We start from the raw sequence: 25,720 nt of genomic DNA on the forward strand, positions 1-25,720 counted from the left end.
ATGTGGACCATTGTCCGACCAGATGACTCTTGGTAGCCCGAACCGCGGGAAGTATTCTTTTAACATGGTTTTCGCAGTAGTCATGGCCGTAGCATCTTTGACAGGGAAAGCCTCAACCCAGTTACTAAAAGCAAAGATGACCACTAATACGTACTTCATATTGTTGCACCGTTCCATTTCAATAAAGTCAAAATGGATGACTTCGAAGGGGACAGAGGGTGGCCCAAAGCTTCCCCTTGGAGTTGCTGTCCCTTTTCCCACATTATGTTGTAGGCAAATCATGCAGTCCTGAACATAGCGCTGGGCAATTTTCGAAATTTTGTCATTTGCCCAAACTTTCTCTAACATTTTCGTGACTTTCTGGGCACATATATGCGCAGGACCATGGGCCATGATGACCATCATCATTGCATAAGCGTCAGGGAGTAGCCATTTCCCTTCAACTATGTCCACCCAACACCTGTCATCATCGAGTTTCCCTAAGCCTTCAGCCCACCTCTTGGATTCTTCTAACGTGGCATCGGCTTGGATATCCCGTACAGACCCAACCCCCTCGTCCATTGCATAGGCATTTACAGTCTCTCCGTAAAGAGATCGGTAGCAGTTTGTCTAGCTATCTGATCAGTGAAAGCATTCCCTTTTCCTATGTCATCTGTAATCATTCGATGTGCTGCACATTTTATGATGGCTAACTGAGTAGGGAGCGCAAGCGCTGGGAGCAGTTGTACTATTAGGGAGCCATGTTGTATTTTGGTGCCATGTGAAGTTATGAACCCTCTCTCTGACCAAAGTCTCCCAAAGTTGTGAACCACCCCAAAGGCATACTGACTATCAGTATATATGTTTAGTGTGAGCTCTTTGGAAAGTTCACAAGCTCGGGTCAATGCTATAATTTCTGCGGTCTGCGCGGAGTTATGCGTGATTCTCTTGGTTTCCATAACTGTGCTTAATGTGGTGATTGCATAAGCAGCTCTGGATGTACCATCCGGAAGTTTGAAGCAGGAGCCATCACAAAACAGCTCTCCTTGCGGATTATTAAAAGGAGTGTCTTTCAAATCAATTCTACCCTTTGTCTCTTGTTCGGTAGTATACATACAGTCATGTGACTCTTCATCGCTGCAAGCAATACCTTGCGGGAAAGGTACGAGTTCAGCCGGATTAACAACACAACACCTCTTAATTGGATGTGAGGAGCAAACAAGATCAATTTATATCTCGTCAACCGTGCCGAAGTGAGGTGTTGCGTTTTGGTTCGGTTCAGTAGAACATCTACAGAGTGAGGCACCATCAGGGTTAGATCATGGCCTAGGACCATTCCCTCACTCTGTTTTACAGACGCAGTAGCAGCAGCGACAGCTCGCAAACATCTTAGCAAAGCACATGCTACAGGATCAAGGGCGGAAGAAAAGTAACCGCACGGCCTATTCTTCCCTCAATGTTCCTGCGTTAATACAGCCAAAGCACATCCATCACATTCATGCACAAACAACACAAAGGCCTTTTCATAGTTTGGTGTGCCCAAAACTGGTGCAGAGCATAATGCAGTCTTGAGCAAGTCAAACGATTGCCGGTGTTCCGTGTTCCACGGCAATGGCGAAGAAATGCCCTTCTTTGTCAAAGCCAACATCGGTTTGATCACTGGTGAAACATTTGGGATCCACAACCTACATTAAGAAGCCATTCCTATCAAGGCTCTTACTTCCTTCTGTGTATTTGGGAAGGACATGCCAGAAATGTTTTTTATTCTTTCAGGTGTCAATCTTCTTCCCTCCTTTGACAGGAGATAGCCTAAAAAGGCGACCTCCTGGCAACAATATTGAAACTTTTTAAGCAAAGCTTTGTGACCATGTTTAGCTAGATGAATAAGCAACAACACAGTGCCCTCCTTACAGGCGCTCTCAGAGTCAGCAGCTAAAATCAGGTCTTCAACATACTGAAGCAATGTACAAGTAGAGGGCAGTTCAAGGGTATCAAGCTGTTCTTTCAAAGCCCTACTGTAGATGCTAGGACTCTCTGTGTAACCTTGAGGTGTACGAGTAAATGTGAACGAGCGTCCCCTTAAGGTGAACGCGAACAAGTATCTACTATCCTTGTGTATAGGAATACTAAAGAAAGCATTCTTCAGGTCCACAACACAGTAATTAGCTGTAGCTGGAATCATTGTCAATATTGTCGTCACATCAGGCACAATTGGAAATTGCGGAGCGTCGACTTTATTAATGGCAGGTAAATCAATTATGAAACAGAATGGAATTGCATTATCACCTTTCTTGTACACGGGTAAAATCAGACTATTGCACAAACTTCCTGAAATTTCCTCAATCACCCCTCGATGCACAAAATCGGAAACAATGCATTTCAAAGCTTGCTCGCCCTCAACTGAAATCTTATACTGGGGAATGCATGGCAGCTCAATTGCATGTTTCAAGATGATCTTAACAGGCTCAATCTGTAAAACACCAACATCATTGTCGTCAACAGCCCATAAGGACTCTGGTACATCACTGAATTCTGGCGGCAAAGGTCTAGTTAAGAATTGAGAGACAGAAAGTTGCTGTGGTGAAATCGTCAAGCGCACTCCATCGGAAGAACAATACATTATTGCATTTAATTCTTTCAATAGATTTAAACCCAGCAAATTCTCTCCACAATTTGAAGTCAAAAGGAATGGACAGTGGTCCGTAAAGGGACCCAAAGAAATAGGTACCGGAGAAGAAACTGGACAAACAACTGGTGTGCCAGAAAACCCTACAGAAACATTAGTTTGCCCTGACAGTGGAATGTTTGGAACCCGTGAATGATCAAAACAACACTTCTGTGCTTCAGTATCTATCAAATACTGATGTTTCCTATTTCCTACTACCATTTCAACGTAGGGACCTTTCTGATTGACGGGAATAGGTGTAGGTTCCAAACCCTGCTTCGGGCAATCCTAACGAAACACAATATCATCAAAAGGAAGCTCTTCAGATAGATATGCAGCAGAAGGATGATCAAATATGTTCCTAGTATCCACACTTGGAGTCTGATTATCCTGTGAGAAAGGTTGCTGAGGATCCTGTGCAATCTGACCTCTACCAGGGCCCCCTACACCCGGGCGACCTCTGGATCGTCTACCCATATTCCCAAATGTGTTATTTGACCTCTGTCGAAGGACGGGGCATTGTGCACGCCAATGACCCTCTTGTCGACAATAGGCACACTGGTTAATGTTCACAGGACCCAATGGCACATTCCCTTGTAGAACATACTGACCTCTAATCTGCGAACTACCCCCTCTGGGGCTTCTAACAATTTGCTGTAATAATACTTTAGTCTTTAAATCACCTTTTCGTTTTTCAACTCTATATTTTTCATTGTTGACACGATTCTCGAAGTACTGAGCCATGTGCAGTACTTCTGATTGGGACTTTGCCTGCTAAGCGCTCTCAGAAGACATAATTTGTGAAGGGATGTCGGGCAGCAATCCACGCACAAATTTGTCCACAAATAATCTTTTCCCAGACTCTGTGCATAAGTTGTCTGCTGAAATCCGAGAATACCTGTTCAAACCGATTAAAGAACTCGGTAGCACCCTCGACTTCCCTTGGACACAGCCGTAAGTTTGTCCCAAATAATTATTTTCTCAGGAATTATGGTTTTCAATTTTGCAATAAATCTACCAGGCAAAGTTAGTATCACCTGGGGCGGTCTTTCACCAGCTGGCCTTTCTCCATCGAATCTAGTCATGTTCGCCCATGTATCTCCCAACCCTGGTACGTCATCTATAGTCCTAACTTGTTTCCATAAATCTATGGGCAGGAGTACAGGAAATAACAAATCAATATCACCTAGGGTGAATACTAAGGACTGCAAGACAGACTATATTTCTTTATAGAATCCTGTCGGATTTTTCCTAATATCAGGAATAGATTGTCTAATAGTATTCACTTCCTGTCTTGAGAACGGGACGTGAACAAACTGCGATACATAATGTGTATGAATGTCCACATTGACTTTACCCGCCGCAGCATCGGCCGCAATCTCAACCTTCAGGACAAATGTCGGAGGAACCACTCTCATAGGCAACTGAGAAGTAGGCAACTCCGAACGCTTACTAAGCAACAGAGCTAAGTCGAGCGCTAAAGCAGTCGAAGAAGTGTCAAGTGAAAAAGCTCTCTTAGAAATACTGAATAACGCTGTGGCACAACTAATTTTTCTCTTTACACAATCACCCTGTAGGTACTCTATCATTACCTGTATCACTTTCCTCTGCATTTCTGGCGTATACTGACTGTATGTGTCATATACCTCAACTGGAGTTATCGACATATCTGAAATCCATCTAAGCACGTCTTTCGTACAAATTCGTGCTTCCTCAGATATCGATTTACGACAAGGAAGGAACCGTTTCTGTACATACATACTTTCCCCCTCGTCATCCTCATTCTATAACCTTTCCAACTCCTTTCTATACTCAAATAACCTCTCAACATGCTCATTTACTTTCTCCACAGTGTCTCTTGAAAATGCTAAAGTGTTTAGATCCCTTAACCCTTGCGGGAAATCTGTATTATTTAATTTTCCCCACATTACACATAAATGAGTCCCTAAATCTTCAATAAAAACATTTTTCTCGGGAAAATTATCCATATTAAAAAATGTGGCAAAAACATTAGCTTGATCATCTCTCTCCATACAATGCTTAGCCCATGCAATCAAATCTAATTTCTTCTCTGGCGGTAGAGTATTGTGAGTGACAACCCTTGACCCCGCACCCTGATCGACTACAAGCGGCACAAAGAAGAGGGGGAGCAGACAAATTCAATAAAGGTACTGTTACTGGTGCAATAGGAAATGGTGGAGGAATAGGTGGAGGAACAGTAAATGGAGGAAGAGGAACATTAGGACAAACAGGAACAACAGGAAGAGGCAAAGCAGCGGGAAGAGGAACATACGGAGGTGGCGCAGAGGCACCAGGCCTTTGTTCATTTAACAATTTGTTGATGAATTTGTCGGAAACATGAAGGTCTTTAGAAGGATACATATTCTGAATTCCAAGTGAGAAAGCCCTATCCATATTCCTAGTTGACTCAGAATGTTTATCCTGGTCATATAATAATGCTTTTTCGGTGTTCGTCCTATGACGGCGCGCATATTTTTCTCTACTCTAAAGTTGCTGCAGCGCTACTTTTTTCCAATTCTGCAAAACATTGAATGCTGCAGGTCTAGCCTTTTTCTTTAGTAGAATTGACTCTAAATATTCAATACGAGGGATTTCAAAACTACCATTGGTTGGCCACTGAAGTTCGGAGGCATGTCTGGTTTGTCTGTGCCAAATATCATTAAACACTATACTTCCAATGCAATGCTTACAGTACATGCCGGCGACCCCTCCTGTGGTGCTGGACGGCTAAATTCCAAAGATTGTCTATCACTGCGGAACAACGCCCTGAAGCAGGTAAACAATTTCCCAGGCATATACAATTATTGGTGTTACCTGGTCAATAATTGTGTCTGCAGATACAATACGCCAAAATCAAATTATCAGGATATTTAAGAATCGGGTCACGACTCACCTGATCAATCCTAAGGAGGTCCAATTGGATTTCAAAGAACCTTACCTAACTAATCTTACCTCGTGTTTGGTGATTTCGGCACATCTGCCCGCCTCGATAAGTGGACCCTCGTCAAGATGCCGGCTCGGACCACAAGCTAATCGTCCAGGGATCGGGTCGTGCAGCGATGCTGAGGTGTCGCGTCTCGTTCAGAAGGTGCCCCTTATTTTGTCACACTGTCCGATCCCAGTCCGATAACATGCATCAACCTTCCACAATCCAGCATCAAACTTGAGGGTCCCTATTCGGGCTTCAACTGTGAAAACAAAATCAAAATATCGAGGCTGAGTACCCCAAAAGGAAATACACCGAACACGGGTTACAAAGGAACATACAAAGATCTTTATTTTATACTGAACAGTTTTCCAAGAAAAGTAACAGATAGCTATCGGCCCTCAGTACAACACAACGAACTCCAGCGTGGTTCAGTTTGCTTAGTGAGAGACCCTGTACATTAGAATTTGTTGCTCTTTTATACCATCTGTGAACATGATGTCCAACCCTACTTCGGGTTAATATTCCTCTAATACATTACTGATCTAGGGTTCATGCCGGGTTCATACCACTATATGCATAGGGATTGCCTTTAATACATTCGCCAACAAGCCTACATGGTAACGGTGTATTTTAGGATTTCTCATAAAGGTAATCTCAAATATTAATACAATGTAGTTAAACAAGTGTTCTTAGTTCAGTATTTGGATACATTGTTCTTAACATATGCTTGTGGATTAGTTTCATTGCATGAGTAATCCTTTACACACAGGTCAGCGAAGGACAAGGTCTCAGTTCATGACCCCAACAAGTGGCCTGCATGCAAGTTACATATTAATTACACACAGAGGTCAAGACGGCCATGTTGTATTTTGGAATGACATCGTCCACCATTTTAACTCACAGGGTGACTTTACAGAGAGAACCTAAAATGGCAGATTGACCTAAAATGGTGGTTTACATTGATTCAAAGGTCAGGACCTTGCAACACAGATTTCTTCACAAGTGGTTTACAAGCAGCTTGGCGTAGGCCAATATACATATATTCGTTGCAATAGGAGCTATGACATAATTTCCCGTTTGACAGCCTTAGGTGTAGTCTCCAGCTCACCAAAAAAAAAAACACTGAGAAGCGAAGCGAGTTGACAAGGAAAGCCAGAGAGGCAACCTTAAGGAACCTGACAACTCAGACCAAGGGGAACCCCAGAGTCTCCCAAGGAAAGAAGGGCCCTAAGCCCAAACCTTCTACCAGGAAAAAGGTTCCTGTAGAAAATCTAGAGGTCATCCATGTGACCCCACCACCAGCTGAGGCGGGGTTGGTGCAAGAGGAATCCCCTGAAGAACCTTCTACTGATGGGTCAGAGGAGGGTGAGATACAATCCTGTCTAGAAGATCTGGATTCTAGAGACCACCCGTAGCAGCAGACTTTGCATGCAGAAGGTGGACCCCCAAGGACAGACTTCAGTAGGGGACAAAGAGAGGATCCCTCTATAGAAGGACTATGTCAGCAGGCAGCTTCCCAGAGTGAAGGGCAAGACCCTGGCTGGGGAGCATAGGCTGTACTTGGAAGATGGCCTTCTATACAGTGAGCCTATGGAGTCTAGTCCAGGAGACCTCAGGAGGCTGGTGTTTCCCAAGCATTAAGACCCAAATTCCTACAGTTAGCACATGAAGTCCCCCTGGCTGGACACTTAAGCTCTAAGAGGACCAGGGAGAGTATTTCACTGTACTTCTATTGGTCCAAGATGGGTGCAGATGTAGAACAACACTGTAGGAGTTGTCACACCTGGCAGTTACCTGGTAAGAGTGGAGCCAAGAATGTGGTACTTTTAGTGCCTCTCACAGTTGTGGGACTTCCTTTTGAGAGGGTGGGGATTGACATTGTTGGTCCCTTAGACCCTCCAACATCTTCAGGCAACCGGTCTATACTGGTTGTGGTGGACCATGCTACCAGATACCCTGAAGCAATTCCAATGAGAACGGTTACTGCTCAGACAGTGGTTAAGGCCCTACTTGGGGAGCTAAAACAGGTGTCTTTTAGAATTATAATAGACGACTCTGATATGTCCAACACAGAGCTCTGGTAAAAAGGGCACCCAGGCAGTGTGGGGTATAGAATCACGCAGCCATTTAACATTCACAAAAGGAGAACATTAATCAGGATTTTTTGTTAAACAAAAGGCTATGCTTGCAGCTGCACATGAAGTTCTGGGGTCACAGGTCAAGAGGCACTGCTGGTGCAAGTCCTGATCCTCTGGTGATGAAGGTCAGAAGACCGGTGGCGCAGGAGTCAGAGCACAACCAAGAAGCCCACCACTGGAAGTACATTTCTGAACAAACAAGATATTTGTAAATGTTGGTTTTCTTTAAAAAAAAATCAATGCCACATTTCATCATCCCATGTTGTAAGGGAGCTGTTGTTTAGATTTTGGATATATGATATAAGAGCCAGAGGTAGGGGCTGCAGGTGCTGTATCGGGTAGTACTGCTGCTTAGGGGTTAGATAGTCTCCTGCACTCAGCCACCTCCCTTGGAGCTGGGAGCTGGGAAGTGCTCTGTGGGTTGACTCTGACCAAGCCCCTCCTACACCTGCTGTAAACCGAGCCCTCAGGGGAGCCCAAGGCTAAGGGTGAGGCAGTCTCCTGCAGTCTACACCTCCCTGTAGGTTGACTCTGACCCAGCCACTCCTACACCTGCTGAAAACCAAGGAGAAAGCGAGCCTTCGGCCAAGCCCGAGGCTAAGGTAGAGGTTGTCTCCTGCAGTCATTGCTGGGCCAGGGACGGCAAAGCAAGGAAGCCTGTCTGCTGGCAAAGGCTGTTTGGAGCAGTGGGCTCCTTGAAGTGATTTCCTTACGTCAGTGAGGTGCCCGGTGGAGGAGGGTGTGGAGTCTGCTTGCAGCACGTGACTGCAGTAAGTTCTGCTGATGCCCGAGGTGAGAGCAGTGAACGAGACACATGCACCTCATGCTTCTGTTTTACTCAGTGGGTCTGGGACTGGAGCTGTTTTTCTCTCATATTGTAGGCAACACCTGGCAACTTTTGTTTTGCTCTTTGCCTTATAGCCCTAGGAGAGTGCGGGCTACCAGCTCCTCTTATAGTCTTCCTTTTGACCTTTTGGATTTTTTGAGTGGCGGCTTAAATTACTGTTAAGACGGATTTCTGAACTCTGTCCTGGTGGCGCAGAAGTTCAGAAGGCCAACCTAATTACTTGGAACAGGGTAACCTCTGGACAAGCCAGACCAATCAAGGTAGCGATCGCGGCGGTCAAGACTAGGTCTCAAGAGGGGTGAGGGTGACTGAAAGCCCGCAATGAGCACACAAAGCAAGAGCGCTTACAAACTACTCCAAACAGTTGTTATATCAAAAATATATACACATTTATTTTAAGGCCTTTAAAACAATGACCGTAGCGAGAAAATCACAATATCACAATACTAAGCCAACACATACCATATCAACACAATATATATACAAATACGACAGTCGCAAGCGTTATAAGCATGAAATGTGTAATCCACCTGAAAGGGAAGGAAAACAGGCAGTGCGATAATGCTTTAGACTCAGTTCGCCTTCAGAGGCACCTAACTAAATGGAAGTCCGAGCCCTGCGAAGAGTGGAGCCTTGTGCTCAAAGTACCTGCACACACCGGTGCCAACGGGCAAAAGGAGAAGCTCTTCGGAGGAAGTCAGGCAGTTCAGTATAGTGCACAAAGAAGAAGAACAAGTTCCGCGACTCAAGCGCAGCCTCCACAGCGAGTAGAAGCAGAGCGCGAGTACGGACAAAAGGGTGCTGTTTTTACACAGCGGGGAAAAGCAATAGGCTACTGCAGGAGGGCGACCAGATCCTAGCTATACTACTCACCGGTCCCCGAAGCAAGCAGACCCAGGCTTCTCCACGTTAGTTTCAGCAGCTGGCAGGTTCAGAAGAGTCGGGAATGCCTCGTCGTCGTGTAGAGCAAAAAGACGTCCCAATCGAAGAAACCTGCACAGTTTGTTGCCGCAGCAGGACAACGGAGCGGCCGTGTGTATCTGAGCCAAATGTACACTCCTCCCTTCAGACCTGGGAACGCCAAGTGCACGAAGCGTGGGAGAGTGACAAGGACTCGAGATACAACACAACCTGGCGGCGGTTACAGAGCAGGACTCCCTTGTAAGCTGGTCAGTCAACCGGATGGCCCAGAGATGCTTCCGAAGGCTTACTTGGCAGGAGATGATGAAGTCGCCGGGAATAGCTGTTCCTGCTATTCCAAAGCTTGAAGCACCAGTACAGGCCTTCTGGTTCGATCAAAGGAGGAAAGGGTTTCACAGGACGACAGCAGTGCAAAGGAGGAGTCCTTCAGCGGGTCACCAGCGATTCCTCGGTCCAGCCTTGTGGTTGCAGGATACTTGGCTCCTGTATTCCTTCGTTCGTGAGAACTCAGGAGATCGACATGGTAGTGGTGTTTCCAGCCCCCTCTTATCCACGGTTCCTTTCGCGCCAAAACGGAGGGGAGCCAATGGGAGATCCGCTCATCAACACACACACCATACGTGGACCAATCACGGACCACGGTGGTCCCAGGCATTCACACCACCCTAGACTCTCTGGCACCCAGGATGTGTATTGGTACCAGACATCCCAGCCCACACCCTGGAGGCACACAAACGACATGTAGAAGCCCGCAAAAGCAACCAGGTTTCGCGGGAAAGTACATGCCCAAATAAGGAAGGCCCCGGGTCGCCCGACCTGGGGAAGGTGAAGGGAGCAAGACGGTCAGTGGACCGGACAAAGGAGCCTCGTGGTCTGGCCATTTTGGGAGCCAGGCCACCATTTTGGGTTCAGTGCGAAAAACGTGCTCAGAACGCCAAAAGGAGCTCAAAATAAACAAAACGATCGCTGCCACCATTCCAGTCCCTGAATGACTTAAAAGAGTATCTAGGGCCCGTAGAAGGCTAGAGACCCAAGAGAGCTGTTGTGATGCTGGAAATGCATTGGAGGGACAGGGCCTCCGTATCCTTGTCCTTTACTGTTCTTATCGTGTGTTCTGCCGTGTTTTCTGCGCAGAAGTCCAGGTGGGACTCCTGGCGGTGCAGCTCTCTCTTTTTGGTTTGGTGAACAGACCCATGGGATACCCTTATGGCACCCGTGGGTAGGGGTACAACCCTGTGCCTCTAGTGTATGTTTTTGGGCACCGTGGGTGGCCCACAGAGCAGGGTATGGGCTGGTGGCAGCTCCATGCTGAGTTTGACAGGTGCACTGAGTATCCTCCATTTTGGGATACCCTGGCCCTGCCACTGGGATCAGTTGATTCCTGATAGGAAACAAGATGGCCCCTGTGGCCTCTTGCTTTCTATTGCCTGATACCTTGTTTTCCCAAAGTCCTGGGAAGGCCTGACTCTGTCCCTTCCCCCTGAATGGCTGTTGGGTGGAAGTTCCATATATGGTGTTGTTGTGAAGGCCCAGCTAGACTGACTGGAGCCTTCCCGTTGACTGTATGATGTGGGTACCTCCTGTGGGTGGGACCTGGGTGAATGGAGAGTGTGACCAATATGCACTCCTTGTTGTGGCTGTCTGGTTTCTGTCATGAGGGACAAAGACTGAGACAGCCCTGCCCGAAACTGGCCTGAATGCAGTGTGTAGTGTTGAATGGCTGAGTACTTGTCTCAATCCACATTCCTTGTTGTGAGTGTCTGAGCGGGAGAAGAGTGGCCTGAATGCCCTGCGTGCCTGATTGGTTGACCGACTGCATGAATGCCCTTCTGTACGATTGGCTGCTGAGTGTGTGCCAGCAGTATGGATGAGAGACCTGATAGTATATCTGGGGACCTCTCACCACTGGAAATTGTTCAGAAGCTGAAGTCCACTACGACGAGTAACTGGAGTAACTGACGCTTGACCTTGAGGCCCCGCTGGAGGAGAAGGATTGCTGTTGCTCTCCTTCACGATCTAAAAGCTGCTGTGTCTCCAAGGACTGACCCAGAGAGGACCTGGTAAGGCACCCTCTTCCCGAGCTACGAGGGACCATCGTGCACAGCTGATCTTTGCCAATGCTCCCTGGTAGACAGACCTACGACAGGCTGCTCCCGGAGACGGGGACTGCTGCGGAATCCCAAACAGAAGCGCCCGGACTGTTGTCCACCACTGTCGACGACCGCTGTCGCCGACCGGAGCCGCCATGCTCCCGTTTGAACTTTCTCTTGATCAACGGACGCTCTCGTCTGCATCGCCGTGTCCGTCTCCTGCTGGAGAAGGCCTGACCGTCGACGCGCCGAGGAGTATCCGCCGGTGGGTTTCCCGCCACCCAAAGACCGCAGAGACGCCGACGACTCGACGCCCTTGCTGGGCCACAGTTCCTCCTCATCTCTTTGCGGTCCAGAACTATCGTCACCGAGGTGCCCCGCACGCCTCTTCCTTGCAGGACCCCAACGCTCTGTCGTCGACGAGCACCGCTTGGATTGAAGCCTGCTGCCTCATCGACGGCGTTCTACCCGGTTCACGGTCGGACGTTCGACGCCCCGTGTCTCCCGCTGAAAGGGAAGGCATTCAAGAAGGGCCGTCGATTCCCCGACACCGAACCCCGAGTCCGCGACGCCTCTCGACGATCTGTGGCTCCTGCCTTAAAGGGAGTCACTCAAGAAGGATCTGTCGACGCCTCGCCGACGAACTCTACTCCACCAGGTACATTGGGGGGGTAAAAACATTGTAGGAGAGAACGAGACTCTTGAACAATATATGGACTGGGCTGTTTTATATATCGTTATTTTGCAGGTTGCGCAGGTGGGGGGATCTCCACTCAGAACTGCGTCCGTGGTAGGGGCCAGTCTTCTGCCTATTGTTTCATCCGTCTGCTTTCTCCCCTCTCTCTATTGCTGGTTTCCTTGCTATTGATCTGTGTGGCATTCTGACAGTCTTGTTGATGCACTCTAATCAAATATTAGTGGTACCACTTTAGAATTGTAGATATTTACCATTGTTGATTTTCCGGAGCACAAAGTGCGTTATTGTGATAAGTGTACATAACCTTTGAATATTAATTATATAAAGACTGTGTTTTCAGTAATACAGTGTGTGGACATTCCTTGTGGGGGCTTGGGGACTACACTGTACTTAAGAACCAGCCTGCATCACCTCCCGAGAAGCTAGGCCTTGATTGCTCGTCCATTGCTACCGTATTGGAGAATCTTGGCTGGGGTCCTCTGTGCCTCCCCTCTACCATATAGAGAGCGGAAATACAGACACCCCCCATCGGTCCTGACAAGCTGGTGGCAGCGGTGGGATGCTTATGGTTTTAAGACTCAGTGTATAACCGTGCCACTTACAAAATATCGGCACTTTATTAAATTAAGGTTTAGGTGTGTTCCAAATAACTGCATTACAAGCAATGGAGTCCATTGCGAATGGTAAATTGACTAGGATGAGTTTACAGGCTCTCCAGAGTGCTTGTGAAGCCAGGGAGTTAGACTTTGTGGATAAGTCTAGGGCTGAGCTGATAGCTGCCCTGGTGGACTACCAGACTGATGGTGAAACTCTTGATGAAGGGGGGGATGCAACCAGTGAGGACTCTGCCCCTGGGGTTGTCGCTGAATCTGTTTCTGGGAATGCCGCCATTCCTGCTGCCTCTGTTCCAAACCCCAGCAATTCCATGGAACTTGAGTTATTAAGGATGAAGTTGGCCTTTGAATATCGCAAGTTGGAAATAGAAGCTGAGCTTAAGAAAGAGGAGCTGGCACAGCAAGTAGAACTCAAGAATAGGGATCTTGCGCTCAAAGACAAGGACACTGAATGTCAGAGAATCCAGTTAGAGAAAGCTCGAGTGGAGACTTCAGCTAAACCAATTGAGAGTGGCAGGTCCCCAGCCACCAAGTTTATGAAAGATTTGGTTGGTGTGTTTTTGGAGGGTTCAGATATCCTCCAATGGATTGAAGCGTTTGAAATGGCTTGTGCAATTCATGATGTTGAGAAAAGAGATTGGGCTAAGTGTTTGTTAAGCAGAGTGCCTCAAACGGGATATGACTGTATTCTGAAGCTGAGTGTGGAAGAAAGGGGTCAGTATGAGTGTATGAAGTCTGCTTTGATTGCCAAGTTTGGCAAGACCCCTACCCAATACCTTAAAAGGTTCAGGGATTTTAAGAAACGAGAGAATGTGTCTTGGGTTGACTGGGTGAGTGCTGCGCACATGAACATGAAGGGGTGGATCGATGGGTACAAGGTGAAAACTTTTGCTGAATTATCCCACCTGTTGTTTTTTGAGCATTTTTCTGAAGCCTGTTCACCAAAGCTGCGTCAGTATGTTGCTGACCAGAACATTTTGGACCCCTTTAAGCTGGCTAGGTTGGCTGACAAGTGGGTCTCCCACCGGGTGTCCCCTAAGGACTCCAGTGGGAAGGACAAGGATAAAGAGAAGGGGGCCTCGCAGAAAGCTGAGGAGACCCCCAAGTAAACCAAAACCTTCCTCTCCTAAGAACCAAAAATCTAGTGGGGATAAGTCCTCTGTGTGTGGGAATAAGAGTAGTGGTCGCCCTGCTGCAAAGCAGGCTCCCAGTGGTTCCAGTACCGTACCTCGCACTCCTAGCACTTGTTGGGATTGTGGGGCTCTGGATCACCGAAGGGGTGACTCCAAGTGTAAAGGTAAGGCACTTGGAGTACAGGCTGTCAGCCTGACCTACCCTTACCCCGTGTCTGAGGTGGAGGCCACCGTCCTCCCCTCCTCTACCGGGATCACCTGTGGTGCTCCGGTAGAAATTTCCTTAGTGTCCCTTGGGGCCTGGGACCAGTACGCAGAAGTACTGGCGACGATCCCGCAGAACACCCGTAGGTTTTTGAGAAGTGTCCTCTTGAATGGCCAGCCTTCTACTGGTTTGAGAGACACTGGGGCAAGCATGACAGTGGTGGACAGGACCCTGCTCAAGCCAGAGGACTATGTAAGTGCTCCTCTGAGAACCACCAGGTTAGCTGGTGGGCCTCCCAAATTATCGCCTGTAGCCTTAGTCACACTCATGATTGGAGACAAGACAGCAAAGCTTCCTGTCCTGGTTCAGGACAATGTCCCTGCTAACATTCTGTTAGGAAACGATCTAGTAGAGTTGGGGTTGATCTCGGATGGTCTTCCCATGACTGCCGCTGCGGTCACTAGGTCACAGGTGACACCGGGTCTGGCTGTGAGTCAGGTACCCGAGCCAAAGGCGCGGCCTAAGGCAAGAAGAAGGAAGACCAAGAAGGCCACCTCTGTGGGGGGAACCCCTTCTCTTCCTGCTGTTCCGACAGCACCCATTGGGCTCCATGCTCCGGACGGGCTGGGCCCAGTGGAAAACCCAAACTCAACTCCTGTGGGACTTGAGACGGAAGACTCTCCTGTGGGAGAGGTTCTCAACTCGGAGGATCATCCCGACCTTCAATGCTTGTTAGCTGAAGGGGGACCCTCCCGGGCGGACTTCTGTAAAGGACAGAGAGAGTGTCCCTCTCTCGAGGGTCTGCGGACACAGGCCCTGTCCCAGGCACAAGGTGAAGTGCCTAGGACATTCAAGATTTATTGGGAGGGTGAGCTCCTTGTTAGTGAGCCCACTAAGCCTGAACCTGGTGCCCTCAAGAGGTTGGTGGTACCCCAGGTTTACAGGCCCTTCCTGCTGCAGTTGGTGCATGAGGTGCCCTTGGCTGGTCATCTTGGTACCAAGAAGACTAAGCAGAGGCTCTCTGCCCACTTCTACTGGCCCCGGATGGGAGTGGAAGTGGAGTCCCACTGCCGGACCTGCCCGACTTGTCAGTTGTCTGGCAAGACTGGAGGCAGGGTCATTGCCCCACTGCAACCCTTGCCAGTGGTTGGCACACCGTTTGAGAGGGTGGGCATCGATATTGTGGGTCCCCTGGACCCTCCCACTGCAGGTGGACATCGGTTCATCCTGGTCTTGGTTGGTCATGCCACCAGGTACCCTGAGGCTATAACCCTTTGGACTATTACGGCCAAGGTGGTTGCCTGGGCCCTCCTGGGCATTTTTACCTGTGTTGGATTCCCCAAGGAGGTTGTCTCTGACAGAGGATCCAACTTCATGTCGAGTTACATGAAGACCATGTGGAAAGAGTGCGGGGTAACCTACAAGTTCTCCACCTCTTACCACCCCCAGACCAATGGTCTGGTTGAGAGATTTAATAAAACTCTCAAAGGCATGCTAGGTGCTTTGGAAGAGCCCCTAAGGAGGAAATGGGATCTCCTCCTGCCATGCCTGCTGTTTGCTTACAGGGAGGTACCTCAAGAGGGTGTTGGTTTCAGCCCCTTTGAGTTACTCTTTGGACATCCCGTGAGGGGGCCCCTCGCCTTGATCCGAGAAGGCTTGGAAGCCACCCCTCCCAGTCCCGCCAAGCAAGTGGGGGACTATGTGTTAGGCCTCAGACGGAGGATGACACAGATGATGGGTCAGGCAACAGCAAATCTCAAGGCCAGCCAGGAATTGAATAAGTACTGGCATGACCTTAAAGCTACGCAGGTAGATTGGACTCCGGGACAGGAAGTCCTCGTGATGGAGCCTACCAAGCCTCGAGCGTTGGCAGACAAGTGGACTGGACCCTTCCGGATAATCTCCAAGATGGGCGAAGTCAATTATCTGGTTGACCTGGGTGCCTCCGGGGTAACCCCTCAAGTATTCCATGTCAACAGGCTCAAGCCTTTCCACCGGCGAGCAGAAGTCTCATGTCTCTTGCTAGCTTCAGGGCAAGAAGAGGATGAGAGTGAGCCCCTTCCTGATTTGCTGCATAGCAACCCTCGGGACGGCTCAGTGGAGGGAGTACATCTCTCTCCAGATTTGACAACCGAGCAGCAGAGGGCCTGCCGGGCTTTGCTCCAGCAGTATGCCTCTCTGTTTTCGCTGACACTGGGCCTTACACCGTGGTGTAGGCACGAGATTAACACTGGTGACAGCGTGCCTGTCAAAAGCAGGTGCTACCGTATGTCAGATACCGTTAAGTCCACATCCAGGCTGAGGTTGCCAAGATGTTGGATCTGGGTGTAATTGAACCCTCAACCAGTCCATGGTCCAGTCCAGTGGTCCTTGTCCCCAAGGCAAGTTCCCAGGCCGGTACCAAAGATTGGAGGTTCTGTGTAGACTACAGAGGAGTCAATGCCGTCACCAAAACTGACGCGCACCCACTGCCCAGGGCTGATGAGCTCGTGGACACCATAGGTGCTGCCAAATTTGTGAGCACCTTTGACCTCACCTCAGGCTATTGGCAAATAGCTCTGACGGACCATGCCAAGGAAAAGACGGCATTCTCAACACCAGAGGGACTCTACCAGTTTAGGGTCATGCCTTTTGGGTTGAAGAATGCCCCTGCCACTTTCCAGCGGTTGGTCAATCATGCGCTCAGTGGGCTGGAGGCCTTTTGTGTGGCCTACCTAGACGACATTGCCGTCTACAGTTCCACCTGGAAAGCGCATTTGACACACCTGGATAAAGTGTTGCAGGCATTGAAAAGGGCTAACCCCACTATCAAGGCCACCAAGTGCCAGATAGCTCAGGGGAAAGTTACCTATCTTGGTCATGAGGTAGGCGGGGGTCAAATCCAGCCTCTCTCCAGTAAGGTACAGGATGTACATGACTGGGAGACCCCCACTACTCAAACCTAGGTGAGAGCCTTTTTGGGCCTCACTGGGTATTATCGCAATTTCATGGCGGACTATGGGACCATAGCTGCACCACTGACAGCTTTGACTTCACCCAAACAACCTAGGAAGGTTAATTGGACTGAAGACTGTCAGAGGGCCTTTGATGGCTTGAAAGAAAGTCTGTGCAGGGCACCCGTGTTGTGTGCGCCTGACTACAGCCGACCCTTTATCGTCCAGACGGATGCCTGCGACACCGGAATTGGAGCTGTCTTGTCCCAGTTAGATGACAAAGGGAGAGAACATCCTATCATATTCATCAGTAGACAACTCAAGGGTAGAGAACTTAGGTGGGCTAGTGTTGAAAAGGAATGTTTTAGTATAGTTTGGAGCCTTAGGCGTTTTAGGCCCTACCTTACGGGGTCCACCTTCAAGGTCCAAACAGATCATAAGCCCCTGAAGTGGCTTATGCAGATGAAGGGTGAGAATCCGAAATTGCTCAGGTGGTCCATTAGCCTGCAAGGGCTAGACTTCACCATAGAGCACAGACCAGGGAAGAGTCACGATAATGCAGATGGCCTTTCCAGAAGGTATGTTGACCGTCTGGATGAGGGTGTCTATCCCGTGGGAGATTAGGCACCCTAACCTCAGTCTGGGGGGGGCGACTGTGATGCTGGAAATGCATCGGAGGGACAGGGCCTCCGTATCCTTGTCCTTTACTGTTCTTATTGTGTGTTCTGCCGTGTTTTCTGTGCAGAAGTCCAGGTGGGACTCCTGGCGGTGCAGCTCTCTCTTTTTGGTTTGGCGAACAGACCCATGGGATACCCTTATGGCACCCATGGGTAGTGGTACAACCCTGTGCCCCTAGTGTATGTTTTTGGGCACCCGTGGGTGGCCCACAGAGCAGGGTATGGGCTGGTGGCAGCTCCATGCTGAGTTTGACAGGTGCACTGAGTATCCTCCATTTTGGGATACCCCGGCCCTGCCACTGGGATCAGTTGATTCCTGATAGGAAACAAGATGGCCCCTGTGGCCTCTTGCTTTCTATTGCCTGATACCTTGTTTTCCCAAAGTCCTGGGAAGCCCTGACTCTGTCCCTTCCCCCTGACTGGCTGTTGGGTGGAAGTTCCATATATGGTGTTGTTGTGAAGGCCCAGCTAGACTGACTGGAGCCTTCCCGTTGACTGTATGATGTGGGTACCTCCTGTGGGTGGGACCTGGGTGAATGGAGAGTGCGACCAATATGCACTCCTTGTTGTGGCTGTCTGGTTTCTGTCATGAGGGACAAAGACTGAGACAGCCCTGCCCGAAACTGGCCTGAATGCAGTGTGTAGTGTTGAATGGCTGAGTACTTGTCTCAATCCACATTCCTTGTTGTGAGTGTCTGAGCGGGAGAAGAGTGGCCTGAATGCCCTGCGTGCCTGATTGGTTGACCGACTGCATGAATGCCCTTCTGTACGATTGGCTGCTGAGTGTGTGCCAGCAGTATGGATGAGAGACCTGATAGTATATCTGGGGACCTCTCACCACTGGAAATTGTTCAGAAGCTGAAGTCCACTACGACGAGTAACTGGAGTAACTGACGCTTGACCTTGAGGCCCCGCTGGAGGAGAAGGATTGCTGTTGCTCTCCTTCACGATCTAAAAGCTGCTGTGTCTCCAAGGACTGACCCAGAGAGGACCTGGTAAGGCGCCCTCTTCCCGAGCTATGAGGGACCATCATGCACAGCTGATCTTTGCCAACGCTCCCTGGTAGACAGACCTACGACAGGCTGCCGACCGGGGACGGGGACTGCTGCGGAATCCCAAAGAGAAGCGCCCGGACTGTTGTCCACCACTGTCGACGACCGCTGTCGCCGACCGGAGCCGCCGTGCTCCCGTTTGCCTAAGAACTTTCTCTTGATCAACGGACGCTCTCATCTGCATCGCCGTGTCCGGCTCCTGCTGGAGAAGGCCTGACCGTCGACGCGCCGAGGAGTATCCGCCGGTGGGTTTCCCGCCACCCAAAGACCGCAGAGACGCCGACGACTCGACGCCCTTGCTGGGCCACAGTTCCTCCTCATCTCTTTGCGGTCCAGAACTATCGTCACCGAGGTGCCCCGCACGCCTCTTCCTTGCAGGACGCCAACGCTCTGTCGTCGACGAGCACCGCTTGGATTGAAGCCTGCTGCCTCATCGATGGCGTTCTACCCGGTTCACGGTCGGACGTTCGACGCCCCCCGTGTCTCCCGCTGAAAGGGAAGGCATTCAAGAAGGGCCGTCGATTCCCCGACACCGAACCCCGAGTCCGCGACGCCTCTCGACGATCAGTGGCTCCTGCCTTAAAGGGAGTCACTCAAGAAGGATCTGTCGACGCCTCGCCGACGAACTCTACTCCACCAGGTACATTGGGGGGGTAAAAACATTGTAGGAGAGAACGAGACTCTTGAACAATATATGGACTGGGCTGTTTTATATATCGTTATTTTGCAGGTTGCCCAGGTGGGGGGATCTCCACTCAGAACTGCGTCCGTGGTAGGGGCCAGTCTTCTGCCTATTGTTTCATCCGTCTGCTTTCTCCCCTCTCTCTATTGCTGGTTTCCTTGCTATTGATCTGTGTGGCATTCTGACAGTCTTGTTGATGCACTCTAATCAAATATTAGTGGTACCACTTTAGAATTGTAGATATTTACCATTGTTGATTTTCCGGAGCACAAAGTGCGTTATTGTGATAAGTGTACATAACCTTTGAATATTAATTATATAAAGACTGTGTTTTCAGTAATACAGTGTGTGGACATTCCTTGTGGGGGCTTGGGGACTACACTGTACTTAAGAACCAGCCTGCATCACCTCCCGAGAAGCTAGGCCTTGATTGCTCGTCCATTGCTACCGTATTGGAGAATCTTGGCTGGGGTCCTCTGTGCCTCCCCTCTACCATATAGAGAGCGGAAATACAGACACCCCCCATCGGTCCTGACAAGCTGGTGGCAGCGGTGGGATGCTTATGGTTTTAAGACTCAGTGTATAACCGTGCCACTTACAAAATATCGGCACTTTATTAAATTAAGGTTTAGGTGTGTTCCAAATAACTGCATTACAAGCAATGGAGTCCATTGCGAATGGTAAATTGACTAGGATGAGTTTACAGGCTCTCCAGAGTGCTTGTGAAGCCAGGGAGTTAGACTTTGTGGATAAGTCTAGGGCTGAGCTGATAGCTGCCCTGGTGGACTACCAGACTGATGGTGAAACTCTTGATGAAGGGGGGGATGCAACCAGTGAGGACTCTGCCCCTGGGGTTGTCGCTGAATCTGTTTCTGGGAATGCCGCCATTCCTGCTGCCTCTGTTCCAAACCCCAGCAATTCCATGGAACTTGAGTTATTAAGGATGAAGTTGGCCTTTGAATATCGCAAGTTGGAAATAGAAGCTGAGCTTAAGAAAGAGGAGCTGGCACAGCAAGTAGAACTCAAGAATAGGGATCTTGCGCTCAAAGACAAGGACACTGAATGTCAGAGAATCCAGTTAGAGAAAGCTCGAGTGGAGACTTCAGCTAAACCAATTGAGAGTGGCAGGTCCCCAGCCACCAAGTTTATGAAAGATTTGGTTGGTGTGTTTTTGGAGGGTTCAGATATCCTCCAATGGATTGAAGCGTTTGAAATGGCTTGTGCAATTCATGATGTTGAGAAAAGAGATTGGGCTAAGTGTTTGTTAAGCAGAGTGCCTCAAACGGGATATGACTGTATTCTGAAGCTGAGTGTGGAAGAAAGGGGTCAGTATGAGTGTATGAAGTCTGCTTTGATTGCCAAGTTTGGCAAGACCCCTACCCAATACCTTAAAAGGTTCAGGGATTTTAAGAAACGAGAGAATGTGTCTTGGGTTGACTGGGTGAGTGCTGCGCACATGAACATGAAGGGGTGGATCGATGGGTACAAGGTGAAAACTTTTGCTGAATTATCCCACCTGTTGTTTTTTGAGCATTTTTCTGAAGCCTGTTCACCAAAGCTGCGTCAGTATGTTGCTGACCAGAACATTTTGGACCCCTTTAAGCTGGCTAGGTTGGCTGACAAGTGGGTCTCCCACCGGGTGTCCCCTAAGGACTCCAGTGGGAAGGACAAGGATAAAGAGAAGGGGGCCTCGCAGAAAGCTGAGGAGACCCCCAAGTAAACCAAAACCTTCCTCTCCTAAGAACCAAAAATCTAGTGGGGATAAGTCCTCTGTGTGTGGGAATAAGAGTAGTGGTCGCCCTGCTGCAAAGCAGGCTCCCAGTGGTTCCAGTACCGTACCTCGCACTCCTAGCACTTGTTGGGATTGTGGGGCTCTGGATCACCGAAGGGGTGACTCCAAGTGTAAAGGTAAGGCACTTGGAGTACAGGCTGTCAGCCTGACCTACCCTTACCCCGTGTCTGAGGTGGAGGCCACCGTCCTCCCCTCCTCTACCGGGATCACCTGTGGTGCTCCGGTAGAAATTTCCTTAGTGTCCCTTGGGGCCTGGGACCAGTACGCAGAAGTACTGGCGACGATCCCGCAGAACACCCGTAGGTTTTTGAGAAGTGTCCTCTTGAATGGCCAGCCTTCTACTGGTTTGAGAGACACTGGGGCAAGCATGACAGTGGTGGACAGGACCCTGCTCAAGCCAGAGGACTATGTAAGTGCTCCTCTGAGAACCACCAGGTTAGCTGGTGGGCCTCCCAAATTATCGCCTGTAGCCTTAGTCACACTCATGATTGGAGACAAGACAGCAAAGCTTCCTGTCCTGGTTCAGGACAATGTCCCTGCTAACATTCTGTTAGGAAACGATCTAGTAGAGTTGGGGTTGATCTCGGATGGTCTTCCCATGACTGCCGCTGCGGTCACTAGGTCACAGGTGACACCGGGTCTGGCTGTGAGTCAGGTACCCGAGCCAAAGGCGCGGCCTAAGGCAAGAAGAAGGAAGACCAAGAAGGCCACCTCTGTGGGGGGAACCCCTTCTCTTCCTGCTGTTCCGACAGCACCCATTGGGCTCCATGCTCCGGACGGGCTGGGCCCAGTGGAAAACCCAAACTCAACTCCTGTGGGACTTGAGACGGAAGACTCTCCTGTGGGAGAGGTTCTCAACTCGGAGGATCATCCCGACCTTCAATGCTTGTTAGCTGAAGGGGGACCCTCCCGGGCGGACTTCTGTAAAGGACAGAGAGAGTGTCCCTCTCTCGAGGGTCTGCGGACACAGGCCCTGTCCCAGGCACAAGGTGAAGTGCCTAGGACATTCAAGATTTATTGGGAGGGTGAGCTCCTTGTTAGTGAGCCCACTAAGCCTGAACCTGGTGCCCTCAAGAGGTTGGTGGTACCCCAGGTTTACAGGCCCTTCCTGCTGCAGTTGGTGCATGAGGTGCCCTTGGCTGGTCATCTTGGTACCAAGAAGACTAAGCAGAGGCTCTCTGCCCACTTCTACTGGCCCCGGATGGGAGTGGAAGTGGAGTCCCACTGCCGGACCTGCCCGACTTGTCAGTTGTCTGGCAAGACTGGAGGCAGGGTCATTGCCCCACTGCAACCCTTGCCAGTGGTTGGCACACCGTTTGAGAGGGTGGGCATCGATATTGTGGGTCCCCTGGACCCTCCCACTGCAGGTGGACATCGGTTCATCCTGGTCTTGGTTGGTCATGCCACCAGGTACCCTGAGGCTATAACCCTTTGGACTATTACGGCCAAGGTGGTTGCCTGGGCCCTCCTGGGCATTTTTACCTGTGTTGGATTCCCCAAGGAGGTTGTCTCTGACAGAGGATCCAACTTCATGTCGAGTTACATGAAGACCATGTGGAAAGAGTGCGGGGTAACCTACAAGTTCTCCACCTCTTACCACCCCCAGACCAATGGTCTGGTTGAGAGATTTAATAAAACTCTCAAAGGCATGCTAGGTGCTTTGGAAGAGCCCCTAAGGAGGAAATGGGATCTCCTCCTGCCATGCCTGCTGTTTGCTTACAGGGAGGTACCTCAAGAGGGTGTTGGTTTCAGCCCCTTTGAGTTACTCTTTGGACATCCCGTGAGGGGGCCCCTCGCCTTGATCCGAGAAGGCTTGGAAGCCACCCCTCCCAGTCCCGCCAAGCAAGTGGGGGACTATGTGTTAGGCCTCAGACGGAGGATGACACAGATGATGGGTCAGGCAACAGCAAATCTCAAGGCCAGCCAGGAATTGAATAAGTACTGGCATGACCTTAAAGCTACGCAGGTAGATTGGACTCCGGGACAGGAAGTCCTCGTGATGGAGCCTACCAAGCCTCGAGCGTTGGCAGACAAGTGGACTGGACCCTTCCGGATAATCTCCAAGATGGGCGAAGTCAATTATCTGGTTGACCTGGGTGCCTCCGGGGTAACCCCTCAAGTATTCCATGTCAACAGGCTCAAGCCTTTCCACCGGCGAGCAGAAGTCTCATGTCTCTTGCTAGCTTCAGGGCAAGAAGAGGATGAGAGTGAGCCCCTTCCTGATTTGCTGCATAGCAACCCTCGGGACGGCTCAGTGGAGGGAGTACATCTCTCTCCAGATTTGACAACCGAGCAGCAGAGGGCCTGCCGGGCTTTGCTCCAGCAGTATGCCTCTCTGTTTTCGCTGACACTGGGCCTTACACCGTGGTGTAGGCACGAGATTAACACTGGTGACAGCGTGCCTGTCAAAAGCAGGTGCTACCGTATGTCAGATACCGTTAAGTCCACATCCAGGCTGAGGTTGCCAAGATGTTGGATCTGGGTGTAATTGAACCCTCAACCAGTCCATGGTCCAGTCCAGTGGTCCTTGTCCCCAAGGCAAGTTCCCAGGCCGGTACCAAAGATTGGAGGTTCTGTGTAGACTACAGAGGAGTCAATGCCGTCACCAAAACTGACGCGCACCCACTGCCCAGGGCTGATGAGCTCGTGGACACCATAGGTGCTGCCAAATTTGTGAGCACCTTTGACCTCACCTCAGGCTATTGGCAAATAGCTCTGACGGACCATGCCAAGGAAAAGACGGCATTCTCAACACCAGAGGGACTCTACCAGTTTAGGGTCATGCCTTTTGGGTTGAAGAATGCCCCTGCCACTTTCCAGCGGTTGGTCAATCATGCGCTCAGTGGGCTGGAGGCCTTTTGTGTGGCCTACCTAGACGACATTGCCGTCTACAGTTCCACCTGGAAAGCGCATTTGACACACCTGGATAAAGTGTTGCAGGCATTGAAAAGGGCTAACCCCACTATCAAGGCCACCAAGTGCCAGATAGCTCAGGGGAAAGTTACCTATCTTGGTCATGAGGTAGGCGGGGGTCAAATCCAGCCTCTCTCCAGTAAGGTACAGGATGTACATGACTGGGAGACCCCCACTACTCAAACCTAGGTGAGAGCCTTTTTGGGCCTCACTGGGTATTATCGCAATTTCATGGCGGACTATGGGACCATAGCTGCACCACTGACAGCTTTGACTTCACCCAAACAACCTAGGAAGGTTAATTGGACTGAAGACTGTCAGAGGGCCTTTGATGGCTTGAAAGAAAGTCTGTGCAGGGCACCCGTGTTGTGTGCGCCTGACTACAGCCGACCCTTTATCGTCCAGACGGATGCCTGCGACACCGGAATTGGAGCTGTCTTGTCCCAGTTAGATGACAAAGGGAGAGAACATCCTATCATATTCATCAGTAGACAACTCAAGGGTAGAGAACTTAGGTGGGCTAGTGTTGAAAAGGAATGTTTTAGTATAGTTTGGAGCCTTAGGCGTTTTAGGCCCTACCTTACGGGGTCCACCTTCAAGGTCCAAACAGATCATAAGCCCCTGAAGTGGCTTATGCAGATGAAGGGTGAGAATCCGAAATTGCTCAGGTGGTCCATTAGCCTGCAAGGGCTAGACTTCACCATAGAGCACAGACCAGGGAAGAGTCACGATAATGCAGATGGCCTTTCCAGAAGGTATGTTGACCGTCTGGATGAGGGTGTCTATCCCGTGGGAGATTAGGCACCCTAACCTCAGTCTGGGGGGGGCGACTGTGATGCTGGAAATGCATCGGAGGGACAGGGCCTCCGTATCCTTGTCCTTTACTGTTCTTATTGTGTGTTCTGCCGTGTTTTCTGTGCAGAAGTCCAGGTGGGACTCCTGGCGGTGCAGCTCTCTCTTTTTGGTTTGGCGAACAGACCCATGGGATACCCTTATGGCACCCATGGGTAGTGGTACAACCCTGTGCCCCTAGTGTATGTTTTTGGGCACCCGTGGGTGGCCCACAGAGCAGGGTATGGGCTGGTGGCAGCTCCATGCTGAGTTTGACAGGTGCACTGAGTATCCTCCATTTTGGGATACCCCGGCCCTGCCACTGGGATCAGTTGATTCCTGATAGGAAACAAGATGGCCCCTGTGGCCTCTTGCTTTCTATTGCCTGATACCTTGTTTTCCCAAAGTCCTGGGAAGCCCTGACTCTGTCCCTTCCCCCTGACTGGCTGTTGGGTGGAAGTTCCATATATGGTGTTGTTGTGAAGGCCCAGCTAGACTGACTGGAGCCTTCCCGTTGACTGTATGATGTGGGTACCTCCTGTGGGTGGGACCTGGGTGAATGGAGAGTGCGACCAATATGCACTCCTTGTTGTGGCTGTCT

The sequence above is a fragment of the Ambystoma mexicanum genome, chromosome 2q (genome assembly GCF_040938575.1).
Source record: "Ambystoma mexicanum isolate Mex_15411 chromosome 2q, UKY_AmexF1_1, whole genome shotgun sequence".
Classification (NCBI taxonomy): domain Eukaryota; kingdom Metazoa; phylum Chordata; class Amphibia; order Caudata; family Ambystomatidae; genus Ambystoma; species Ambystoma mexicanum.